We start from the raw sequence: 24046 nt of genomic DNA on the forward strand, positions 1-24046 counted from the left end.
GAAGTGGTCAGGAACTTTTTTCAAAATTTATATTCGAAAAAATTAATTGATCGGGAAAAACTGAGAAGTTATTTAGAAAAACATGTTGTGAAAATTGACCAAACATATAAAGACTTGATGGAAGAAGATATAACACAAGACGAGATTAATGGAGTAATACAAAAAATAAAATTAGGGAAAGCTCCAGGTGAAGATGGATTACCTGCTGAGTTTTATAAAGAATTTAAGGAAATAATACCAAAATTGCAAAAATTATTTAATGGAATTTTACATGGGGGAGAAGTTCCGTTGTCATGGAATAGAACGGTGATATCTATAATCCCTAAACCAGATAAAGACTTAGAAAGGATTGAGTCCTATCAGCCCATCTCTTTAATTAATCAAGACGCAAAGATATTTACCGCCATTATAAGTAATAGATTAAGTAGATTTATAGATAGATATATAAGTTATAACCAAGTAGGCTTTGTGAAGGGTAGATACATGAGTGATATTGTCAGAAGAGTATTAAATATTATAGATGTTGCTGAATATAATGCTGATATAATAGGTATAGTATCATTAGATATTTTTAAAGCTTTTGACTCTGTACAATGGGAAACTATTAAAACAATCGTTGAGGTACTAGGTTTTGGTAATAAGTTTATACATGTTATTTCAAAACTGTATCAAAAAAGTAGCACAAGAGTGAAGGTGAACGGAAGGTTGACAGAAGAGATAAGATTGGAAGCGGGTACGAGACAAGGATGTCCCCTGTCTCCAACATTATTTTTATTAGTTATGGAAATTTTGACTAAAATGATAGAAAAAGATGAAGAATTGGAAGGGTATAAGGGATATAAGATAAATCTGTATGCGGATGATACTTTGATTATTTTGAAAGATATAGAGAAAGATTTGAAAAAGATACATAAGCATTTGGAAGAATTTGAGGAAATGACAGGTTTGAAAATAAATTGGTCAAAATCTGAACTATTAATGAATAATAATGGTAAGGAGTGGGAGAATATGCAAGAACAACTTGGGATAAGGATTAAAAATACATTGAAATATTTGGGCATAACACTTTCACTCAAAGTTAAAGAAATGAAAAAACTAAATTATGACGTGGTGATGAATGAAATTGAGAAAAAGATAGATAAATATAAAATGATAAAGTTGTCTTGGTTTGGTAGAATTGCAATGTGTAAGATGATGTTGTTGCCAAAGTTTAATTTTTTATTTGAGATGTTACCGTTAAACTTGACAGAGAAAGATATTGAAGGATATCAGAAGAAATTGGATAAATTTTGCAATGGTGGGAAAAGACCCAGATTAGTGAAGAAAATGTGGTATCAAAATCAAAAGGAAGGTGGATTGGGAATCCCCAAACTACTCAATTATTATTGGGCTTATGCTATTCGGACTGTGGTAAAAATATTTAAAGGTGAAGATAGTCATTGGAGAGATTTAGAATTAAAAGACATCAAGAGATTTGGCTCAACATGGTTTTTAGATAAAGCCAAATCAAAATGTGTAATTAATAGCTATTGGTTAAAGGGACTGAGTAAAATTTGGAATAAATTTGTTAAAATTTTAATTCCAGATATAATTTTCTTAGGGAAGACAATTGAAAATTGGCCGATTAAAACTAATATAAGTCGTGATAGGGTAATGGAAGATGAAAATATACAAATTATAATAGATTGGTTAAAAACTTCAGAAAATGAAAGGAGGAAAAAAGAAATCATTGAAAAATTGGGTTTAGGCTGGTTTGAAAAAATACAGATAGAAAAATGGACTAAGAAAGTAAGGGACAATTGTTCGATAAGTAGAAGTAAAGCTGAATTTGAACATTTAGTATTCCAAATTATGAAAGATGAAATTAGGCTAAAGGGACTCGTTAGTAAGATATATAAGATTATAAATTTTGATGGAAAACCACAAAGGGTGATGAAGATGAATTGGGAAAAAGAACTTAATATTAAAATATCAGATTTAGATTGGAATGTGAATTGGAAGAGTAGAATTATGAAGACTTTATCTGTAAGGATTAAAGAGCATAATTATAAGGTTGTTTGGAAATGGTATTTGACTCCATTAAGATTGTCATTGATGGATAACAAAATTAGTAAACAATGTTGGAGATGTGATATGGAATTAGGGACTTATGAACATATGTGGTACAAATGTGATAAAGTTAAAAAGTTTTGGCAACAATTGGAGAAAATGATATTTGAAATGATGGGGAAAGCAATAATATTGAGACCAGAAACTATATTACTGTTGATAATTAAGGAAATAGAACCAACAAAATATGAGAAAGAATTGATTAGAATTATGATTATAACGGGTAGAATTATAATAGCCAGATATTGGAAATTAGATGTGAATTTTAGAATAGAAGAATGGTATTGTGAAATGTGGAAATTAGCTTTAAACGATAAAATGACATGCAATATTAAAATTAGAAATGGTGACTATAAAGAAGATATTTTCTGGAAAATTTGGAAACCATTCGTGGACTATGCGCTGGGAAAATTAGATGCTTCGGTACCTGTACCCCGAGAACGTGGATTTTGGCGATCATGAGGATATATCCGAAGAACCAAATCTTCCTTTCTTATGTATAGCACAGGGTGAAGTATTGTATATGTTGTTTGTAATGTTATTTTAAAATAAATAAATTAAAAAAAAAAAAGTTGTAGCCGCCATAACCGTGTTGGTTGCCTGTGTATGGTCCCGCCCAGGGTGTATGGGCGGCACCCCCGACGTAGCTGGAACTATCGTTGCTGCCGTTGTTGGGGGGGTAAAATTCCCGGCTGGCTGATTTAAAACAGTTTGGGCAGTAGGTGGCGCCATAACATTTGGCGGGAAATTTAAAACAGGCAGTCCTTTGTTTCCTGCCTTAGATCTACAGCCGGCAAGGGGGGATTACGGGGGAAGTTTGAAAATCCCTTACCAGCCTGGCATTTTCCTGATTTTCAATCCTGTCCTGTGCTATCTCCGGCATAGTTGCTGCTTGCATCAAAACGCTGAGGTCAGCAACTGGATTCCCACATGTCGTGGGGAGACCAAGGGTTCGAAGTATAATTGATCTCACCTCGTCTTCCCCCATGATTCTTGCATTCAGTGCCATAGGGGACGCTCGTCCACCTTCTGCTCCTGCAAGTGGGGGAAATTCACCTTCTGCAGTGTGCATCTTGAGAGCTGGGGCATCTGCTTCAAAACTCACAGCCTCTTCGCTCTCCTGCCCGACTGTTGCTTGAAGTCCTCCAGCTGAAGCCATCCTGGCTTGCACCTCCATCGATTCACCTTGGAGTTGCCTGCTTTTAGTAAAAGCCCGGGTCTCGACTTTATCCTGTCACGTTGGTTTAATGGTGGGCATGCTAGCGCATTGTGCTATGAATCAGGTCCATTCAACCATCCTCTGCTGCCAATTGTGAAGGAGGTTCTGTGTTCGAATGGACCGTGACCCGATACGCACACAAATGCACCAAAGCATGGAAGCTGACAGAGGAGTCTAGAGAAACTATTTTGTTTAATAAAAACACATAAAAACAAAACCTACAAGAAGGCACCAAATGGCCTGAAAGATTCTCCTCTTAGCAAAGTCCATCAGCTCTTATCTCTTCCCACAGTGTGGGAGGCTCTCTGGGTTCTTTGTCCATCTTCCAAGAAGCAAGGCAGTGACTCAGCTCTTTTTGAGTGATCTCAGCATAATCTCAGCAAGGTCTCATCTGGTCTCAGAGTCGTCTCTTGAGTCGATCTGGCTGCAGTCCTGCTGCTGCTTATATGCGGGTTAATTGTCCGTTGGAAAAGGCGGGAAGCTCAGAGCCAGAAAGCTGTGCTCTGATTGGTTCATTCAAACTGTTCAAACTGAAAACCAATCAATTGGCTGCAGCAATATGCTGAGAGGCTTTTCCTCTCACAGAGGGAAAAAAAGAATGAAAGCAAAAGAGACAGATAAAACAAAGAGGAAGAAAGGAAGGGAGAGACAAAGAAAGAAAGAAGAGAAAGAAAAGGAAAGAGGAAGGGAGAGAGAGAAAAAAGAAAGAATAAAAGAAAAAGAGACAAAGAAAAAAACAAAGAAAGAGAAAGAAAGAGAAAGAAAGGAAGGAAGGAAGGGAGAGAGAGACAAGAAAGAGAGAAAGAAGGAAGGAAGAGGAAGGGAGGAAGAGAGAGAGAGAGAAAGAAAGAAAGAAAGAAAGAAAGAAAGAAAGAAAGAAAGAAAGAAAGAAAGAAAGAAAGAAAGAAAGAAAGAAAGTGTTGAGTAGGGCGATTGAGGAGGCAGAAGCAAGGTAGTGACAACAGCTCTTTAATGTAGAGTGAGACTTCAGCAAAAGTTACAGGCAAACAGCCCTCCTTATATACCCGGCTAGCCGGGCAGTTGACCAATCACAAGTGACCTATTGTTGTTTAAATCTCCCGCCAAAACTATATACATAACACCCTTCCCCTCCCAGAAGGCACTTAGTCTATACATTTGCATACAAAATCATGCAGGTGACCAGGGCGTGTCCGGGCCCTAGTTGACCTGCGCAGTTCAGTCTGAGGCGTGGCGTCGAGCTGAGCAGAGGGACCTTTTGTTTCTCCCGGCTCCGCCAATGGAACCTCCTGGATTTTGTCGGGGGCGTTGGAGTTTTTGGCTGGGAGTGGCGTCTCGCCGGGGCGGCACTGGATCCCGGAGTCCGCAGCTAAGTCTTCCAACCTTCTCGGGCTTGAGTTAGCTGTTGTAGGACAACTTTGGTAGTCAGGGCCTGGTATTTCTGATCTATGTGCCTACGCCAGATCCTTCCATCCCCCACGTCCACTGTGTATGATTTGGGCCCCTTTATGACAGAGATCGCCCCGGCCACCCACAGGGAACCCTCTGAGTAATTCCTAGCGAACACTGGTGTTCCTATCTGAAAACCACATAACTTCTGGTCTGCCCCTCTAAACCCGTCTGGGGAATAGTTGGGGTGCAATCGGTCCAAGGTACACCTGAGCTTTCTACCCATGAGGAGTTTGGCTGGACTGCGCCCCGTGGCTGTACACGGGGGTGGCGTGTTGGACTGCTAAGAATTTGTCTACTCGGGCTTGCTAGTCTCCCGCGTCCAGGCGTGCCAGTGCCTCTTTGGCCGTTCTTACAAATCTCTCAGCCAATCCATTACTAGCTGGATGAAACAGGGCCGAGAGTGCGTGTCGGATGCCTAATTCTGCCAAGTACCCCTCAAACTGGGTGGCGGTGAATTGGGGCCAGTTATCCAACACTAGGGTGTCGGGCAGCCCGTGGGTGGCAAAGAGTTTACGGAGTGCCTTTATGACTGCTTCGACAGTCATGGATGGCATGAGAATGATCTTGAGCCACTTTGAAAAGGCGTCGACGATCACCATAAAAGTTTGGCCGTGGAAAGGCCCTGCAAAATCTACGTGAATCCTTGACCAGGGTCCCTGGGGACGCTCCCATTCCCTGACCGGTGCTGTGGGGGGATCTGGCCTGGACTCTTGACAAGGGTTACACTTCCCCACCCACTCGGTGATGTCGTAATCCATTTGAGGCCACCATACATAGCTCCTAGCTAGACCCTTCATCCGTACGATTCCTGGGTGCCCTTCATGTAACATTTTTAAAACTTTTTCCCTTAAGCATAAGGGTACAATGACGCGGTCACCCCATAGCAAACAACCCCCTTGCATAGACAGTTCATTTTTTTTAGTAGCGAATGCTTTGAATTCCCCGCCCTCAGTCTTTGCTGGCCACCCCCTCGTGACCCAACTCATGACAGTTCTCAGTGCATGGTCTTTAGCCGAGGCTCTCGCTACTTCCGTTGAAGTAAGAAGCCCCGAGCCCAAAACACCCCGAGAACTGGTGCCTCTGGGGTTGGGTCTTCTAAGATGTCCGGTAGCAGGCAGCGGCTGAGGGCATCAGCATGTCCCAAACTTAGTCCCGGTCGGTGGACAAGCTGGTAGGAGTAAGCTGCCAGGAATATGGTCCACCGTGTCATGCGTGGAGACAAGGCAGTGGGGGTGGGCCGATCCCCAGCCAGGAGGCCCAGAAGTGGACGATGGTCCATGACCAGTTCGAAATATCGACCGAATAGATATTCATGAAATTTCTTGACCCCCGACACTGCTGCGAGGGCTTCCCTGTCCAGCTGGCTGTTGTTCCGTTCTGCACTGGACAGGGTTCGCGAGTAGTAGGCGATGGGTGCCTCTAGCCCATTCGGTAGTCTATGGCTCAAGACGGCTCCCACACCAAAGGGGGACGCATCGCAGACTAGAACAAGCGGTAGCGTCGCATTATACTGAATTAGAAAACTGTCCGCGGATAGGAGTTTTTTCACTGCGTTGAATGCGGCAGCTTCAGCCTTACCCCAGACCCAAGGTGCATTTTTGGGCAGTAACCGGTGTAGCGGCTCAGCGACCATTGCCTTGTCTCTTAGGAATATGGCGTAAAAGTTGAGGAGACCCAAGAAAGCCTGTAGCTCCGATTTTTTTTTGGGTGTGGGCGCGTTCTGGATGGCCCTTATTTTGCTCTCGGTGGGGTGTATTCCTGATCCGTCCACCTGGTACCCCAAGAATTCCACAGAGGGGACTGCAATCATGCACTTAGTCCGTTTTACATGCAATCCAGCCTCCCTGAATTTGGCCAACACCCGCCTTAGCCTGTCCCCTAGTTGTTTCTCATCTGTTGCGCTAATGAGTACATCATCAAAGTCGGGCACGACCCTCGGCAGTCCTTGCAACAGGCGCTCCATGGTACTTTGGAAGAGTCCGGGGGCTATGCTGACTCCGAATTGCAGTCTGGTGCATTTGAATGCACCTCTATGGGTGACTATAGTCTGTGCTTCCACAGTAGCACCATCTACCGGTAGCTGCTGGTATGCCTGCGCAAGATCGAGTTTTGCGAAGATCCTGCCAGGGCCCAGCGAATGGAGCAAATGATGCACAATTGGGACAGGATATGTGCTCTGCTGAAGAGCCTTGTTTAATGTGCATTTGTAGTCCGCACAGATGTGCACAGACCCGTCTGATTTGACCGGGGTCACTATTGGGGTCTCCCACTTGGCGTGATGTACTGGGACTAACACCCCTTACTTGATTAACTTATCCAGTTCCAAGTCAATGTTGGCCTTGAGTGCAAACGGCACTTGTCTAGCCTTCAGTCTGATCGGAGCTACGTTAGGGTCTAAGTTAAAAGAGATAGGGGTCCCCACGTACTTGCCCAGCCGGTCGTCGAAGACGTCCTGGAACTCCTTCATGAGGTCCTCTTTCAGGGTGCTGCCACTGGCACTGTGGACACCGGTGAATCCCATTCCTAGGGCCTTGAACCAGTCCAGCCCTAGGAGGCTCGGAAGTGTCTCGCTGACCACGGTGAGGGGTAGCTCCTTCCGGTACTCGCCATAGGTGACCTGGAACGTGCCGACTCCTGCCACAGGGATGTTGTTCCCCTGGTAGTCTCGCAGCCAGATTCGTTGGATCTGGAGCCGGCTCTTCTTGATGTTGGGAAGGGCGACCTTCAGAGTAGCCCAGGACATTATAGATAGGGACGACCCGGTGTCGATCTCCATCTCGCAGGGTTGGCCTTTGATCTCAACTGTTGTGTGGACCTTTTTCTCGATGGTTGCGCTGGTCTTTCCGATCAAGGTGCTGCAGGTCTCGTGGCTTTGAAATTTGCGCCGTTTCCTCTGGTCGCCATCTTTACTGGCCCGCTTGTGCCGCGCCGGCTCTGATTGGTTGAAGTTGTTCTGGGGCTTGTGGTGGACTGGTAGGCTTGCCCTGCAGACTCTCGCCAGATGCCCCTTCTTCTCGCAATGCCTGCAGATGGCATCCCTGAATTTACAGGTTTGCCTCTGGTGTGCTCCTCCGCAGCTTGAGCAGCTTCCTCATCGCTCTGCCTGCTCCTGTGTCTGTCTCTCCGTTTGGAAGATGTCCTCCTCTGACTCTTCCTCACTGCTGGTCTGGGTGGATTCTCGGTGCACTGGCACCGACCTCGGGGTTTACTTCGGGTTAGCTGGTCGTTGCAGCGTCTCCGCAGCCTTGGTCGATGACTCGTGTGCCCTGGCCTCGTCAAGAGCGATGGGTAGAGTCAGATTTTGTCTTGCGAGCAACCTTCTCTGTAAGCGTATATCTCGCACTCCAAAGATTAGTTGCTCTAGGAGCGCGTCATCGAGATCCCGGTATTCGCAGTGCAGTGCAGCCTTACGCAGGGTGGCCATGTACGTGCTGATCGGCTCTCCTTCATGCTGTACTCGTTGCCGGAGCTCGTAGCACTGCACAAACTTCGATGGGACCGGGGCATAGTGTCCCTTGAGCGTGGCTTGTAGCACTTCCCACGAGATGGTCTGGACCGGTGTCGGCTCCGAGAGTGACTCCGCCATGTCGAAGACCTCCGGCCCGCAGTGGCTCAGGAACAGGGCCCTCTTTCGGTTTCCGGGGAGGCCCTGCATGTCGCTGGCTTCCAGGGTGCACTCGAATCGGATCATGTACGACCCCCACTTCTCTCTGGCCGGGTCGAAAGGCTTTGGTGGTACGAACGCAGACATCGTAGTCCTGTTGTGTATGGCTCGTCAGCCTGGCTGAATCCGCTGTAGGTAGCTCTTTTTCGGCTTGCTTCTCTTTTTTTTTTTTTTTGAATTTTTTTTTTTATTTTTAAACAAAACTTAAAACATAAAACAATTGTCATCCATTACAATTACAGAAAGTGTATTGATCGGTTACGAATCTTTTGTGCTTAATCCTCTATCCCACATTTTCTTATTTAACAGTTTATTACATTATTATTCTCATTTACCAATTATTTAACAGTAAATTTTCCTCTATAAGGGGGAGGAAAAAAACCCCTTTATATGTTTTATTATCTTATCCATTTCATATTTCATATTTCATTTCCATTCTTTCTTGTCTAACCATTGATAAAATAAATCCCATATCAAATAATATTGTTTATCTTCTTGTTCCCTAATTTCAAATGGCAATTTACTCATTTCAGCACACTCCAAAATTTTCTTGATAATGTCATCATCCGTAGGTATCTTCTCACCTTTCCAGTTTCTAGCAAATACAATTCTAGCTGCAGTTAAAACATTCACAATTAAATATCTCATTTCTCTATTGTATATTTCTGGTAAAATCCCCAATAAAAATATCTCTGGTTTAAAGTCAATATGTTTCTTTGTCATTTTTTCCAACCATTTGTGGATTTTAGTCCAATATCTTTTAGCTTCTGCACATGTCCACCACATATGGTAATATGAGCCCGGGGTCTGATGACACTTCCAACATTTCTCTGATTTATTCTTGTACATTCTGGCTATTCTCGCCGGGGGTAAATGCCACCTGTAAAACATCTTATACAGATTTTCCTTATATGCTGTTGACATTGTCATTTTATAATTCTGTGACCATAATTTTTCCCATTTCTCTGTGAGGGCATTTATTAATCCCATGTCTGGCTTTGGGACTAATTACCCTGGTTTAGAGGAGATGGGTCGTGGCTTAATCCAAGTTGTCAATAATCTGAAAAGAAACGCGAGTAAGGTTTCTAATAAAACTCATTTATTTGTTATAAAGAAAATAAAACACCTCACTAACTAAGAAAAGTTAATTGTTACATTTTTGAAAATAATTTTCCTGCCGGTCCAAGACGGACCTTGCTGGCAGGAGAACAAAGGAAAGAGAATGTGAAGCAAGTGAAGGAATGTGGGTGGATGCGGAAACACGTAGCTTACTGATAACAATTCTTGGCAAGCTACGGAGGGTCAGATAGTCCAGAAATAATGAGCTCAGCTGGTAAAATAACGCAGTGACATTCCCCTTCTTTGCCAGTTGAGCGAATATCAGTTCATCATCAAATAAGGCACATCTTCTCACGCAGATACTCGTGTTGAGCTGCTGGAAGTGGTTTGTTGAGCATATCAGCAATTTGATCATGTGTAGATACATATTGCATTTTGACAAAACCTTTTTTCACTAAATGTTTTATGTTTTGGTAACGAATGTCAATGTGTCTGGACCTAGAACCTGTAAAATGAGATTCAGAAATATAAACCACCGATTCATTGTCCTCCATCACGGTGATTGGTCGGATCGGGTGTGTCCAGATATCTGTGACTAAAGCATCAAACCAAGTTAGGGAATTACATGCATCTGAAACACAAGCATATTCAGCTTCAGTAGATGAACAAGAAACAAAATTCTGTTTACGTACTTGCCAATAAACAGGACATCCATTTAAGAACATCATATAACCTGAAGTACTTTTACGTGATTTCTTATCACTTGCCCAATCAGAATCTGCATAACAACATAATTCTGCATAATCAGTATGTGTTGGTTCTAACAATAATTTCATGTGTTTGGTGTATTTTAGGTATCTCAATAATTTCTTAATACATGTCCAATGAAACTGTTTTGCCTTACCTACGTGTCGAGATAAGAGATTAACACTAAGTGCAATGTCGGGTCTGGTCCAACTACTAATGTATAACAGTGACCCAATGACTGAACGATAAAGTGTTTGATCCTCGAACTCAGGACTTTCTTCTTGTGTCAAGTTGTGAAAATCTGTTTGCATGGGTGTCTTTGTCGTGTTAGCATCTTTCATGTTGCAATGATGCAAAACTTGTTCAATTTTATCTTCTTGTGAAAGACTAAACCCCTTCTGTGTTTTTTCAATCTGAACACCTAAATAAGTGCTAATGTGACCTAATGATTTCAATGTGAAGTATCTCTGTAAAGCTTTGGCAAAAATTTCACTCATTTGCTTATTTGGACCAATATAAACAATATCATCAACATAAACAAGAACTATCTCATATGCATTGTTAGATCTTTTTGTGAACACGCACTCATCAGTTTCGGACTTAATAAAGCCCATTGAATTTAGTTTGTCAGTAAGACATAAATACCACATTAAACCAGATTGTTTCAGACCATAGAGACTTTTGTTTAGGAACCAGGTATCCCCTTCTTGCTGTCGGAATCCTGGAGGACTTTTCACATAGATCTCTTCGTCTAGGTCTGCATGTAGATAAGCCGTGTCAACATCAAACTGGAAAACTTCTAAACCAAGGATAGTTGCAGTTGCTAAAGCAATTTTTACACTCTCAGTTCTGACTGTCAGTGAGTAAGTATTTGTGTAGTCCTCAGGATAACGTTGAGCGAAACCCTGAGCTACGAGTCTGGCTTTGTACAGTGACTCACCATTTGGTTTCTTTTTGATTCTGTAGACCCATTGAGTGCCAATGACCTTTTTGTTTGCTGGAGGTTTTGCAGGCGTAAATACTTCAAGTTTCTTTAGACTGTCCATTTCAACCTGCATTGCATCATACCATTTGTCTTGCTCTGAATCAGGGAGCTGCTTGATTTGTGTGAAATTATCAGGTGGAAGTGTGACATTGCAAATCAAAGGCAAGGGTGCTTTTGTCAGTTGCCAAGAATATCGTTGTGGAGGGATTCCTTTTGTGGCCCCCTTGGAACGTCTCGGAACAACTGTCCAGTCTTCTTCTGCTTCGTCCTCGTCCTCACTTTCGTCGCTAGCGTCAGCATCCGCGGCTTGCAAAGACGGAACATCGGGTTGAGAAGAACCAGTGGAATCTTGATCATCAATCTGCGTAGCATCAGCAGTATCATCTCTGGGAAAATAAACTCCAGGATCATTGGAATGAATCCTGGACCAGTCAATATCTTCTTCAAAATTAGCAGATTGGGAAATCACAATTACATGTTTAGAGTCAATAAATTTGCTCCACTTTGAATTATCATCAATACCCATAAATCTCAGTCTCTTTGCTGCTGGACTTCCTTTTCTTCTTTGAGCTAAGGGAATGTTCACCATAGCGTATGAACCAAAAATATGAATGTTTTTAAGATCAGGCTTGTAGCCATACAACATGAAGAAAGGAGTCTGATTTGTTACACTGCTCCAAGTACGGTTGACAATGTAATTTGCATACTTGATAGCTTCACCCCAGTATATCTTACCAAGGTTGGCGTCTTCTAGGAGACAACGCATCATGGTTTGCAGTACCCCTTGTCTTCGTTCTACGACTCCATTGTGAGCCGGTGTGTAAGGAGCCGACGTCTGATGAATAATTCCATTCTTACGCATCCAGTCCTGGAAACGCTGAGACATGAACTCGGCACCACGATCACTCTGGATTCTGGCGATGCGAACTTGGTGTTGGGTAGAAACAAGGGTTGCAAAGTCTTTAAAGATCTGAAAAGTCTCTGATTTTTCTTTCATAGGATATACATATCCATATCTAGAGTAATTATCAACAATTGTTAGGAAATATTTTCTACCACCAAATGATGGCGGGAATGGACCAACTATGTCAATGTGAACCAAATCAAAAATGCGTGTTGACAGGCGTGTAGCGCGTTTGGGAATGGCTGCTGCTTTGGATTTGGCCTTCTTGCATACAGCACAATCCAAAAACACCTTACACCCCTTTAGATCCAAACCTTTTGCGAACTCCGGCATCTTCCTAAGAACACGGAAACTGGCATGCCCCAATCTTCTATGCCATTTATGGATACACCTGGAATGCAAAGGTTTACCAGTTAGTGAATTCTCAACATTGACATTTTTATGCGGAACCTCAGGCTTGCTCTGAGCAATCTGTTTACCAATTCTATTTTTGTTGGCTTTAGGAGCCTTAGGAATAGCAACAGGATCTCTTTCTGGAGCATCTCTCTCTGGGCCTGTGCTTTCCGTTTTTGGAGTTTGCATACTTGCCTGTGTTTGTTTTTTTAGGCTTTGGCTTTAAATAATAAACACCACCAATTAATATGGTTTCAGCAACAATATCTCCATCTTTAACTATGTAACTTGCTTTTTCAAGGTGGTGAACCTGGAACTTTAACATTCTAGACAAGTGACACTGACTAAGCAAATTACTGGTTGCTGTTGGTATGTAATAAACATCAGGAATGAATGCATCGAGCTCTTCAACATAAACAGTTCCTTTTCCTTTGACCTGACAAGGATGATTTGAAAAAGAATAAAGTTCACGTAGTTCTGGTTCAGGCTCGTGCATTTCTGTGAAAAGTTCCTTTCTGTAGGTAACATGCAATGCTGCACCACTGTCCAAAGTCCACAGGAGTCGTCTGTCGTACTCTGGTTGAGGTTGTGGATCATTGGTTAAAGCCAATGTGGCGAGTGGAGTTTGTGGATCACGCCGGGGACCACGACGACCTTGTCTTCCGCCTCTGCCTCTGGAATCTGTTCCTCTGGGCTGGTGCGTGACGGGAGCTGGAACTCGTTGGGGACAATCCCGGGTGGCATGTCCCACACGATTGCAGGTGTAGCATCTTGGCATCCTTGGAGCGTAGGTTCTTCCTCGGAAGGGGCGCCTAGCTAGAGCTCTTGATGCGGGTGGTCCTCTCAAGTGTGGCGTGGCCAACATGAATGCCTCTTCTTCAATTAAAAGTCTACAAACATTGTCCACTGTGCGTTGAGCAATTGGGACTTGGTTAATTTTTGTAACAGCATCTTTCCATTCATAATTCAAAGAGTTAATAATGATGCTGATCATTTGAATATCTTCAATGTTATGGCCTCTTTCTCTCAATTCTGTTCTCAGACCTTTCAGTTTGGTCAAATGTCCTCCAATTTGTTCACCGGGTTTCAATCTCGAACCGTGGAGTTCAGACATGAGTAAACATGAAGATTCAATTGAGATAGGCCTGTAGCAATTTTCCAATTCAGCCCAAATTTGTCGGGCTGTTGTATTTGGTGGAAAAATGACCTGCAGTTCAGTATCCATGGATGATCTGTCCCCGTACCCACACACACACCCACACAGCCAGTCGAGGGTTAAGGAAACACTTTGGAACGCACCCAGGTCTTATCTCCGACTTGGCAGCGATAGACACACCGTCTGCCAAGGGTCTTTATTTTCACAAACAGACAGATAAGATACGAACGTTCAAGAAAGTCCAAACAGAAATAATATTCCTCCCAGCAGTTCCGGACGAGGCTTTAGTGACTCCAAGGTTTTGCTTTGTTCGTCACAAGGATCCTTTGACCACTACCCTCTATTATATAGTCTCTGGGGTGTGGTCCAGTGACTCAGTTCTAATCCCTAGCACGCCTCCCAAGCTGCTGCAAACGTTTATCACGCCTTCGGAGGCGTGCGTCCAGGAATGATGTTTCATTATCACTTTGACTCGAATCAGCTGTTTCCTCTCCCTCAGCCGGCACTTGAAACAATGCCAGAGGGGAGGGGCCTGGAGAGGGAGGCCTGGCTGACTCCTCTTCCTCATGCTCGGAGCTTTCTTCCTCCGATGGGACAGGCTCAGAGGGCGGGGCCACAACACTATCCCCCACCGCAGGGCCCTTCCCCCGGGTCTGACGGTCGGGATGGGGTCGGGACGGGAACTGTTCGTGGAAAGCCCGCACCAGGTCAGGGGCCTGAACGGCAGATGCGTCCACCCAGGTGAAATCCTCGGACCCGTACCCCTTCCAGGCAATGAGGTATTGGAAGCGCCCCTTCAGCCAACGGGAGTCCCGGATACTGTCCACCTCGTACGTCGAGGCATCGTCCTCGTCGGCTGCGGCTGGGGGGGCAGGCGTCGGCGGGCGGCGGAGATGGCTCGCGGGGGCCTCAGGGACCAGGAGGGACCGATGAAAAACAGGGTGGAGCCGCATGGAGCGGGGTAGAGTCAACCGGTAGGCCACTGGATTGATGACCGCCTCGATAGGGAAGGGACCGATAAAGCGTTGGGCCAGTTTCCTCACCGGCCGGTCCGTGGGGAGGTGTTTCGTGGACAACCACACCCGATCTCCTACTTCCAGCGGTGGCGTCGCCCGGCGGGCGCGATCGGCGAACCGTTTATAATCCTCTTTCGCCCGGATCAGCTGCCGCCGCACCAGTTGCTGCACTGCCTGCAGCTCCGAGAGGAAGTCCCGGGTCTCGGGAACAGGGGAGTCCATGATGGTCAACGGGAAAAGCCGTGGATGGTATCCGACGTTGGCATGGAACGGGGTCATCTGGGTGGAGGTGTGTTGGGAGTTATTAAAAGCGAACTCCGCCAGGGGAAGGTACTCGGCCCAGTTGTCCTGCTGCTGGTTGACAAAACAGCGGAGGTACTGCTCCAGTATGCCGATGACCTTCTCCGTGCCCCCGTCAGTCTCCGGATGGTGCGAAGATGACAGGCACACCTGCACCTCCAGCGCGGCCATCAGGCTTTTCCAGAAGCGAGCCGTGAACTGGGCCCCGCGGTCCGAAACCACCCGGTCCGGCAGGCCGTGGAGGCGGAAGATATGTTGCAGGAACAGGCGAGCCGTGGTGCGGGCCGAGGGCAGGCCGCGGCACGGGATGAAATGTGCCATCTTCGTGAGCGCATCCACCACCACGAGGACGGTCGTGTACGTAGCGGACAGGGGCAGGTCTGTCAGGAAGTCCATGGAGATGGCTCCCCAAGGTCTCTCCGGTGTCGGTAGCGGCTGGAGGAGTCCGGGAGGGGGGCCGGACGCAGCTTTGGCCTGTCGGCACGTCACACAGGACGTCACGTAGGCGTGCACGTCGTGCCGTACCCGAGGCCACCAAAAAGTCCACGTCACCAGGTTCAAAGTCTTAAAGAAGCCGAAGTGCCCCGCCGCGGGGTTGTCATGACACTGGTTCATGACGAGGGCTCGGAGCGGACTCGTGGGCACGTACAGCCGACCCCGATGTCTGAGCAAGCCCTCCTCCACGGTCCATGGGGACGCGGGGCCGACGTCCGCTCTCCGCTGCTGCGACCAGTCGTCCCGTCGCTGCGCTTCCAGCACCCGAGCCCGCAGGTCCACCGGTTCCTGGACCGCGGCCAAGGAGTCCGCTGGCAGCACCGTCCGGGGGGGAAGGGAGTCCTTGGGGCAAAAGTATTCCGGCTTACGGGATAGCGCGTCCGCCCTCTGGTTGAGGTTGCTCGGAATGTAGGTGACGTGGAAGTTGAACCGGGCGAAAAACAACGACCACCGGATCTGCCGCTGGTTCAACTTCCGTGCCGTGGTGAGGTGCTCCAGGTTCCGATGGTCCGTCCGCACCTCCACCTGGTGTCGGGCCCCCTCGAGGTGATGTCGCCAAGCCTCGAACGCGGCCTTGATGGCCAGCAACTCCTTTTCCCAGATGGTGTAGTTGCGCTCGGAAGGGTTGAGTTTCCGGGAGTAGTATGCGCAGGGAAAAAGAGTGCCGCCATCCACCGGAGCCTGTAGCAGCACCGCCCCAATCGCCACGTTGGACGCGTCCGTCTCCACCACGAACGGACGGTGTGGATTGGGGTGCCTCAGGACTGGCTCCGTGAGGAAGGCCTGCTTGAGGACCTCGAAGGCCTGCTGCTGCGGGGGCCCCCACTGGAACGGGACCTTCTTCCGAAGGAGCTGGGTCAACGGCAAGGTCAGGGTGGCGAAGCCCGGGATGAAGGTCCGATAGTAGTTGGCGAATCCCAACAGACGCTGGACGTCCTTCACCCGACGTGGGGGTTCCCAACTGCGCAAGGCCTCCACCTTGTGCGGGTCCATCGCGATGCCCTCGGGGGTGATGATGTGCCCGAGGAACTCTATGGAAGTCTGGAAGAAGTAGCATTTCTCCAACTTCGCATAGAGCTGGTGCTCCCGCAGGCGCTGCAGGACCTGGCGGACATGCTGGAGGTGACTTTCCGGGGTCCGGGAATAGATCAAAATGTCATCCAAGTAGATCACCACGAACCGATCCAGCATGTCCCGGAACACATCGTTCATCAAGTGCTGGAAGACCGCGGGGGCGTTGGTCAACCCGAACGGCATGACGGTATACTCGAAGTGTCCGTACCGTGTGCCGAACGCCGTCTTCCACTCGTCCCCCTCTCTCACGCGCACCAGGTTGTAAGCCCCTCGGAGATCGAGCTTAGTGAAGATCGAGGCCTCCCGCAACCTCTCCATCAGCTCTGGGATCAGCGGCAGGGGGTAGCGATTTCGCACTGTGATGGCGTTCAAGCGCCGGTAGTCGCAACACAGGCGCAAGTCCCCCGTCTTCTTTTTAACGAAGAGGACCGGGGCCGAGAGCGGGGAGGTCGAAGGCCGGATGAACCCACGGGCCAGGTTCTTTTCCAGAAAGTCCCGTAAGGCGGCCAGCTCGGGCTCCGACATGGAGTACAGGCGTCCCGAGGGCAGGGGCGCGTTGGGCATTAGGTCCACCGCACAGTCGTAGGGTCGGTGCGGGGGCAAGCGGTCCGCCTCCTTCTCGCTGAACACGTCGGCGAAGGGCGTCAGCTCTGGAGGCAAGGAGACGTTTGGGGCAGAGACGTCCTGGCCGGCGCAGGTGTGGCGAAGGTGGTCGACACACTGCAGGCTCGGGAACGAGATGGCGTTTCTCGACCACGCCACCTGAGGGTCGTGCGCCCGAAGCCAGGCCATCCCCAGGACCAAGGGAAAGTGCAGATCCGCCGTTACGTAAAACTGGATCGCCTCCTCGTGGTTTCCAATGGCGAGGCGCAAGGGCTGGGTAGCGGTTTTGATGGGTCCCGCCACGAGTTCCCGCCCATCTATAGTTTCAACCCTCAACAGAGGGTCCACTGGAACCAAGGGGACTTTGTAATGGGCCACAAAGGCCTGGTCCATAAAGTTCGTGGTGGCCCCCGAGTCCACCAGCGCGTGCGCCTGGAGCCCCTCCGACCGGTTAGCCAACAACACCTGGGTGTTCAAAATCAGGTGCCGAGGGGGCTCACAGTCCACAGCCGCCGACTCCGGCGGGGCATGGTCACGTGCCTGACCCAGAGTTTCCCCTAGGCCAGGCCTGGCCCGTTTCCCGGCAGGTCACGCCGAGACTCCGGAACAGGCTTGAGCGGTCCACTCCGCTTCCGGGGACACGAGGCGGCAAAATGTCCCGCCTCGCCGCAATAGAGGCACAACCCCCCTTGACGTCTCCGCATCCGCTCCTGGGCCGTCAGTTGAGGTCTGGCTGCTCCGAGCTCCATAGGCTCCTCAGCCGTCGCCACAAAACGCTGTGCGGTCCGGAGCGCTGTCGGTGCGAAACGCGGGGGTGCCGACGCTGTCGATGGTTCCGGAAGAGCCCGACGGGGCCGTCGCCGTTGCAAGCGGGCGTCGATGCGCAGGCATTGGGTCACCAGCGCGTCGAGGGTCGGTGGCGCCTCCACATGAACCAGCTCGTCCTGCATCTCGTCAGAAAGGCCGTCCTGGAAAGCATCCATCAGCGCCACCTCATTCCAAGCCGAATCCTGGCCTAGCAGTCGGAACTCTGCAATATAGTCCTGCAGGGGGCGCTTGCCTTGGCGGAGGTCCTTGATGCGCCTCGCTGCCGTCTGCACCCGGAGGGGGTCCTCAAACATGGTGCGCAGGTGTTGTAAAAAGCCCTGAAAGTCCAGGAGCAAGGGGCTATCTTGCAACAACAGGGGCGTGGCCCATCGGGCGGCAGTGCCCGAGAGGGAGCTGATAACAAATGCCACCCGAGCCCGGTCATCCGGAAAATCCTCCGGCCTCATTGCCATAAACAGTTGGCATTGTCCCAAGAAGGCCGGAAACATCTCCTGCTGCCCAGAAAACCTATCTGGCACATTCACTGGGCATCTCGGACGGGGAGGGGGAGGAGGTGGAGCTGCAGGAGCATTTCCCAAAGCAAGTTGGGCAGTTAGCTGTGCTACTTGCTGTTGCAGAAGCTGATTGGCCTCCAGCATCTGCTGTATCTGCTGCTGCAGCTGTTGGTCCATCGTGGGTTAACGATGGAGTATGGGGTGACGAACAAGATGATCTGTCCCCGTACCCACACACACACCCACACAGCCAGTCGAGGGTTAAGGAAACACTTTGGAACGCACCCAGGTCTTATCTCCGACTTGGCAGCGATAGACACACCGTCTGCCAAGGGTCTTTATTTTCACAAACAGACAGATAAGATACGAACGTTCAAGAAAGTCCAAACAGAAATAATATTCCTCCCAGCAGTTCCGGACGAGGCTTTAGTGACTCCAAGGTTTTGCTTTGTTCGTCACAAGGATCCTTTGACCACTACCCTCTATTATATAGTCTCTGGGGTGTGGTCCAGTGACTCAGTTCTAATCCCTAGCACGCCTCCCAAGCTGCTGCAAACGTTTATCACGCCTTCGGAGGCGTGCGTCCAGGAATGATGTTTCATTATCACTTTGACTCGAATCAGCTGTTTCCTCTCCCTCAGCCGGCACTTGAAACAATGCCAGAGGGGAGGGGCCTGGAGAGGGAGGCCTGGCTGACTCCTCTTCCTCATGCTCGGAGCTTTCTTCCTCCGATGGGACAGGCTCAGAGGGCGGGGCCACAACAATGGACATCAATAATGTTGTGCGAGCCCTTATCTCTAAATCTCTTATTGCATAGTCCCATGGTTGTGCAGGAGGGTTAAATACCATACAGTGCGTGCCTTCTCTAAGAAGCAATAGTGTAATCTCACTGACCCAGGCTTTGTAATTGTGTCCTGACATTTTTAGTTTTGACTCACCAGTTAGTGGAGAGACAGAAAATGCCTGGTGAGGAGCCTGCACTTGGTATGCTGGCTGTGCTGGCAGAAATGCCTGTGGTATTTGCTGTGCCTGTTGTGGACGTAAAAATGGTCTTGGTTGTGCCATTGGAGGCGGGCCAGGAGGTGGCCCTATTTGCACTTGTGGCTGGGGCACATATGCAGGCATTTGTAGCTGCTGTGGCTGATGCACTGGAATCTGCTGTATTCCAGTTGCCATTTGTGCTTGATCTGCAATATTGGCATGACCTGCTGGAGATGCAGTCATTTGCCTTTGCTGTGTTCCATCTAAAAGGACACCAACACCGCCAGGGGGTGTTTGAGTTTGGGCCTGTGGAAACACTTGTGGCATTTCAGCTTCCTGTAGTAAATTACTTTCGCCAGCAGATGGCGCTGCACCTTTGGGCAGCTTTGCAGACGTGGCATGTTTATATGTAACTTGATCAGGGAGACTTTCATGTGACGTATGCAGTGCCGTCTGTCTTAATTGGCCTGACACAGAATCCACCAGGGGGAGTGTCTTTGGCTCTGAGCAAGAAGACAATATGGCGCTTTTTGAAAAATTTAAGTCACGGGATTCTTCCTTATCATGCTCAAGCATAAACAAATCTCTCTTAAATCGAGACAGTTCATTTTCATAATATTTTACATGCTCACGACAGGATTTGATGGCCATCTCACGCTGGGTGAGCTCAGGGCTTTGAGAAGAGTAATGAATTACTTCTCTCTCTGCGTGGGGGTGAAAAAGCTTTGCCGTTTGTGGAAACTTTCTTGGCCTGGCACCATGCACATCGTAATCTGTGGGCTCTGGTAGAATAGATTCATAGCATGCAAATTGAGAAGAAAAAGCTACCGACCTCAGTCGCAGTTCATTATCTTCAAAAGCAGCTGTTCTGATATCTGTCCTTTGATGTGTTTCCGAAGGCATTTTCAGATCTTCTTCACCCATGGCACCTTCTTGTTCCAATTGCGTAGCCGTAGCAAGAGGCTGGAATCTTGAGGGCGTTACTATCTCCTGTTCTTCTTCCAAAGAGGATAAAGCTCTGTGCTTCATTTTTCCTTTTTTCTTCTGTTTCGGCATCTTAGCAATATAATTAGCGTACCTCAGTAGCTAAAAACTAATTGCCTATGCGCTCTTATCAGAAGTAACAAAACAAGGAAAAAAGCCATAAATCAGACCATCCGATCTGCTACCAGTTGTGAGGGCATTTATTAATCCCATGTCTGGCTTTGGGACTAATTACCCTGGTTTAGAGGAGATGGGTCGTGGCTTAATCCAAGTTGTCAATAATCTGAAAAGAAACGCGAGTAAGGTTTCTAATAAAACTCATTTATTTGTTATAAAGAAAATAAAACACCTCACTAACTAAGAAAAGTTAATTGTTACATTTTTGAAAATAATTTTCCTGCCGGTCCAAGACGGACCTTGCTGGCAGGAGAACAAAGGAAAGAGAATGTGAAGCAAGTGAAGGAATGTGGGTGGATGCGGAAACACGTAGCTTACTGATAACAATTCTTGGCAAGCTACGGAGGGTCAGATAGTCCAGAAATAATGAGCTCAGCTGGTAAAATAACGCAGTGACATTCTCTAAGTCAATCCCATGACCCACATTTTTCCCCCATGCAATCATTGTTTCTTTAACTTGTTCTTCTGCCAATTTTACTTCTAATAAATGACTGTACAATTTTTTAATTACATGGTCATCAGAACCTATTAAGATTTTATCTAAGTTTGTCAAGTTACTATAAAAACCCTCCTTTTTAGAATCTTCATCATATCTAGACTGTATTTGCATATATGAAAACCAATCCATTTCAAGCTCTTGTTCTTCTAATTCTTGCTTCGACTTAAGTTCACCCCTTTCATTTAATAGTTCACCATATCTAACAATTTGTTCCTTCCTAAATGTTATTGCGTGTGAGACTGCTTCAATAGGTGATAACCAGACTGGAATTTTTAAGTAGTAACATTGTTTGGTCTTCTCCCAGTTTAATAACAAAGACTCTCGTATCATATGTCTTCTAAAATAACCCTGTACTTTTGTACTTTTATACCACATAAAAGTGTGCCAACCCAACAGTAAATCATGTCCTTCTAAGGTCAACAATCTAATATTCCTTAGTGTTATCCATTCTTTAATCCACATCAAGTTACAAGCTTGATAATACAATTCCCAATCCGGCAAACCAAAACCTCCTCTTGATCTAACATCTTGCATCAATTTTAGTTTTATCCTTGCCTTTTTGCCCTGCCATATATATTTTAACACCATTTTATTTAAATCTTCAAAAAAAAATTTCCCCAACTTAATTGGAATTGTCTGAAACAAGTATAAAAGTCTGGGCAGTATATTCATTTTAATAGTTGATATTCTCCCTATTAATGATAGCTGCAAATTCTCCCATTTTGTTAGGTCTGTCGCTATCTGTTGTTTAAGCTTATCATAATTATTCTCTTTAAGAGTACCACATCTTGCTGTCAAATGTATTCCCAAATATTTAACCTTACTCGTGACCTGCATCCTTGATACTTCCGCCAATTCTTCTTTCTGTTTTTTTAACATATTTTTTTGTCAACATCTTCGTTTTGTCTTTATTTATTTTCAAACCAACCACTTTCCCAAAATCTCCTATTTTATCTATCAATTTGTTTACGGATTGAAGTGGTTCTTCCAAGATAAACACCAGGTCATCAGCAAATGCTTGCAATTTATATTCTTGATTTTGAATTTTCATTCCTTTTATTCTTTTTTCTTCTCTGATATTTCTGTTTAGTACTTCTAGTGTTAACACAAACAACAATGGTGACAATGGACAACCTTGTCTCGTTCCTTTTTGTATTTCAATAGATTCTGTCATCTCTCCATTCATCATTATTTTGGCTGTTTGTTTATAATATATAGCTTCTATAGCTTGAACAAATTTCTCTCCAAAGCCCATCTGTTTCAATTGTAGTATCATAAATCGCCAGTTCACATTGTCAAAGGCTTTCTGTGCATCTAAAAACATCAAGGCCATTTGCTTTTCTGGGTGCGCATCGTAATATACCAATGTATCCAAAATTATCCTCAAATTATCTCTAATCTGCCTTTTTGGCAGAAATCCATTTTGGTCCGGGTGTATAAAATTATTTAGATATCTTTTAAGTCTTTCTGCTAGTATTGTAGCGAAGATTTTATAGTCTGAGTTTAACAAGGATATTGGCCTATAGTTTGTGACTTGTTGTAGATCAGTATCTTCTTTTGGAATAAGTGTAATATATGCTTCTAACCATGAGTTGGGTATTTTCTTCTGTAACATTACTTCATTCATAATTTCTAGTAATGGGAGACTCAGTGATTCCTGCAAAGTCTTATAATATTCCACCGGTAATCCATCTGGACCTGGTGCTTTCCCACTTTTTTGTTTTTTAATAGCCTCTGTCAACTCCATCATTGTTATATTCCCTTCTAACATCACCTCAACATCTTTTGGGATCTGAGGTAAGTTCGCCTTATGTAAATATTGTTTAATATTTTCCTCTTCTATCTTTTCCTTTTCATATAAGTTTTTGTAATAGTCTTGTACAATGTTCTTCTTTTCCTCATTTCCAAATCTAATTTGTCCTTGATCATCTGTTAGCTGAGTTATTTTCCTTGAGCTTCTTTCTTTTTTCAATTTATATGCTAGCCATCTGCCTGGTTTATTAGCATCTTCAAAATATTTCTGTTTAGCATTCCTGATTTTTTGTGCTAGCTCTTCTTTCTCTAATAATCCCATTTTATGTTTAATCGTATCCATTTTCATTTTAATGTCTTTTTTTTGTGGGAACTTCTGCAGTTCTTTTTCCAATGTCTTATAGTCATTCTCTAAAGTTTTACATGCTTGCCTTTTCTTAATATTTCTTTTCCTTGTATAGTCAATAATCAGGCCTCTGGCATAAGCTTTCATGGTATTATTATTATTATTTATTTATTCAATTTGTATACCGCCCTTCTCCTAGTGGACTCAGGGCGGTGCACAGCCAGAACTAAAATACATAACAATACAAAATTTAAAATTAATTAAAAGAATTATATACTTTGGCCCAAATTAAAACAATGCGAATTAAAACCCATTAACAGATTAAAACTAAACAATTAAAAACTAAAAAAGGGGGCGGGGTTCACACCAGCCCTGCTTGCTGGAAAAGAAAAGTTTTCAGGGCACGTCGAAAGACCCGGAGATCCGATAACCTTCTTATCGCCGGGGGCAAATCGTTCCAGAGGGCGGGAGCTGCCACAGAGAAGGCCCTCCCCCTGGGGGTCGCCAGCCGACATTGCCTGGCCGACGGCACCCTGAGGAGTCCCTCTCTGTGGGAGCGTACTGGTCGGTGGGAGGCTATCGGCGGCAGAAGGCGGTCCCGCAAATACCCAGGTCCTATGCCATGGAGCGCTTTAAAGGTGGTAACCAACACTTTGAAGCGCACCCAGAAGACCACTGGAAGCCAATGCAGATCACGCAGGAGAGGTGTCACATGGGAGCGACCCCTCACTCCCATAATCCCCCGCGTGGCCGCATTCTGCACCAGTTGGAGCCTCCGGGTACTCCTCAAGGGGAGCCCCATGTAGAGAGCATTGCAGTAGTCCAGGCGG

The sequence above is a fragment of the Pituophis catenifer genome, unplaced genomic scaffold, assembly GCF_029215685.1.
Source record: "Pituophis catenifer annectens isolate HBS135680 unplaced genomic scaffold, rPitCat1.0.hap2 SCAF_5, whole genome shotgun sequence".
NCBI classification, from domain to species: Eukaryota; Metazoa; Chordata; class Lepidosauria; order Squamata; family Colubridae; genus Pituophis; species Pituophis catenifer.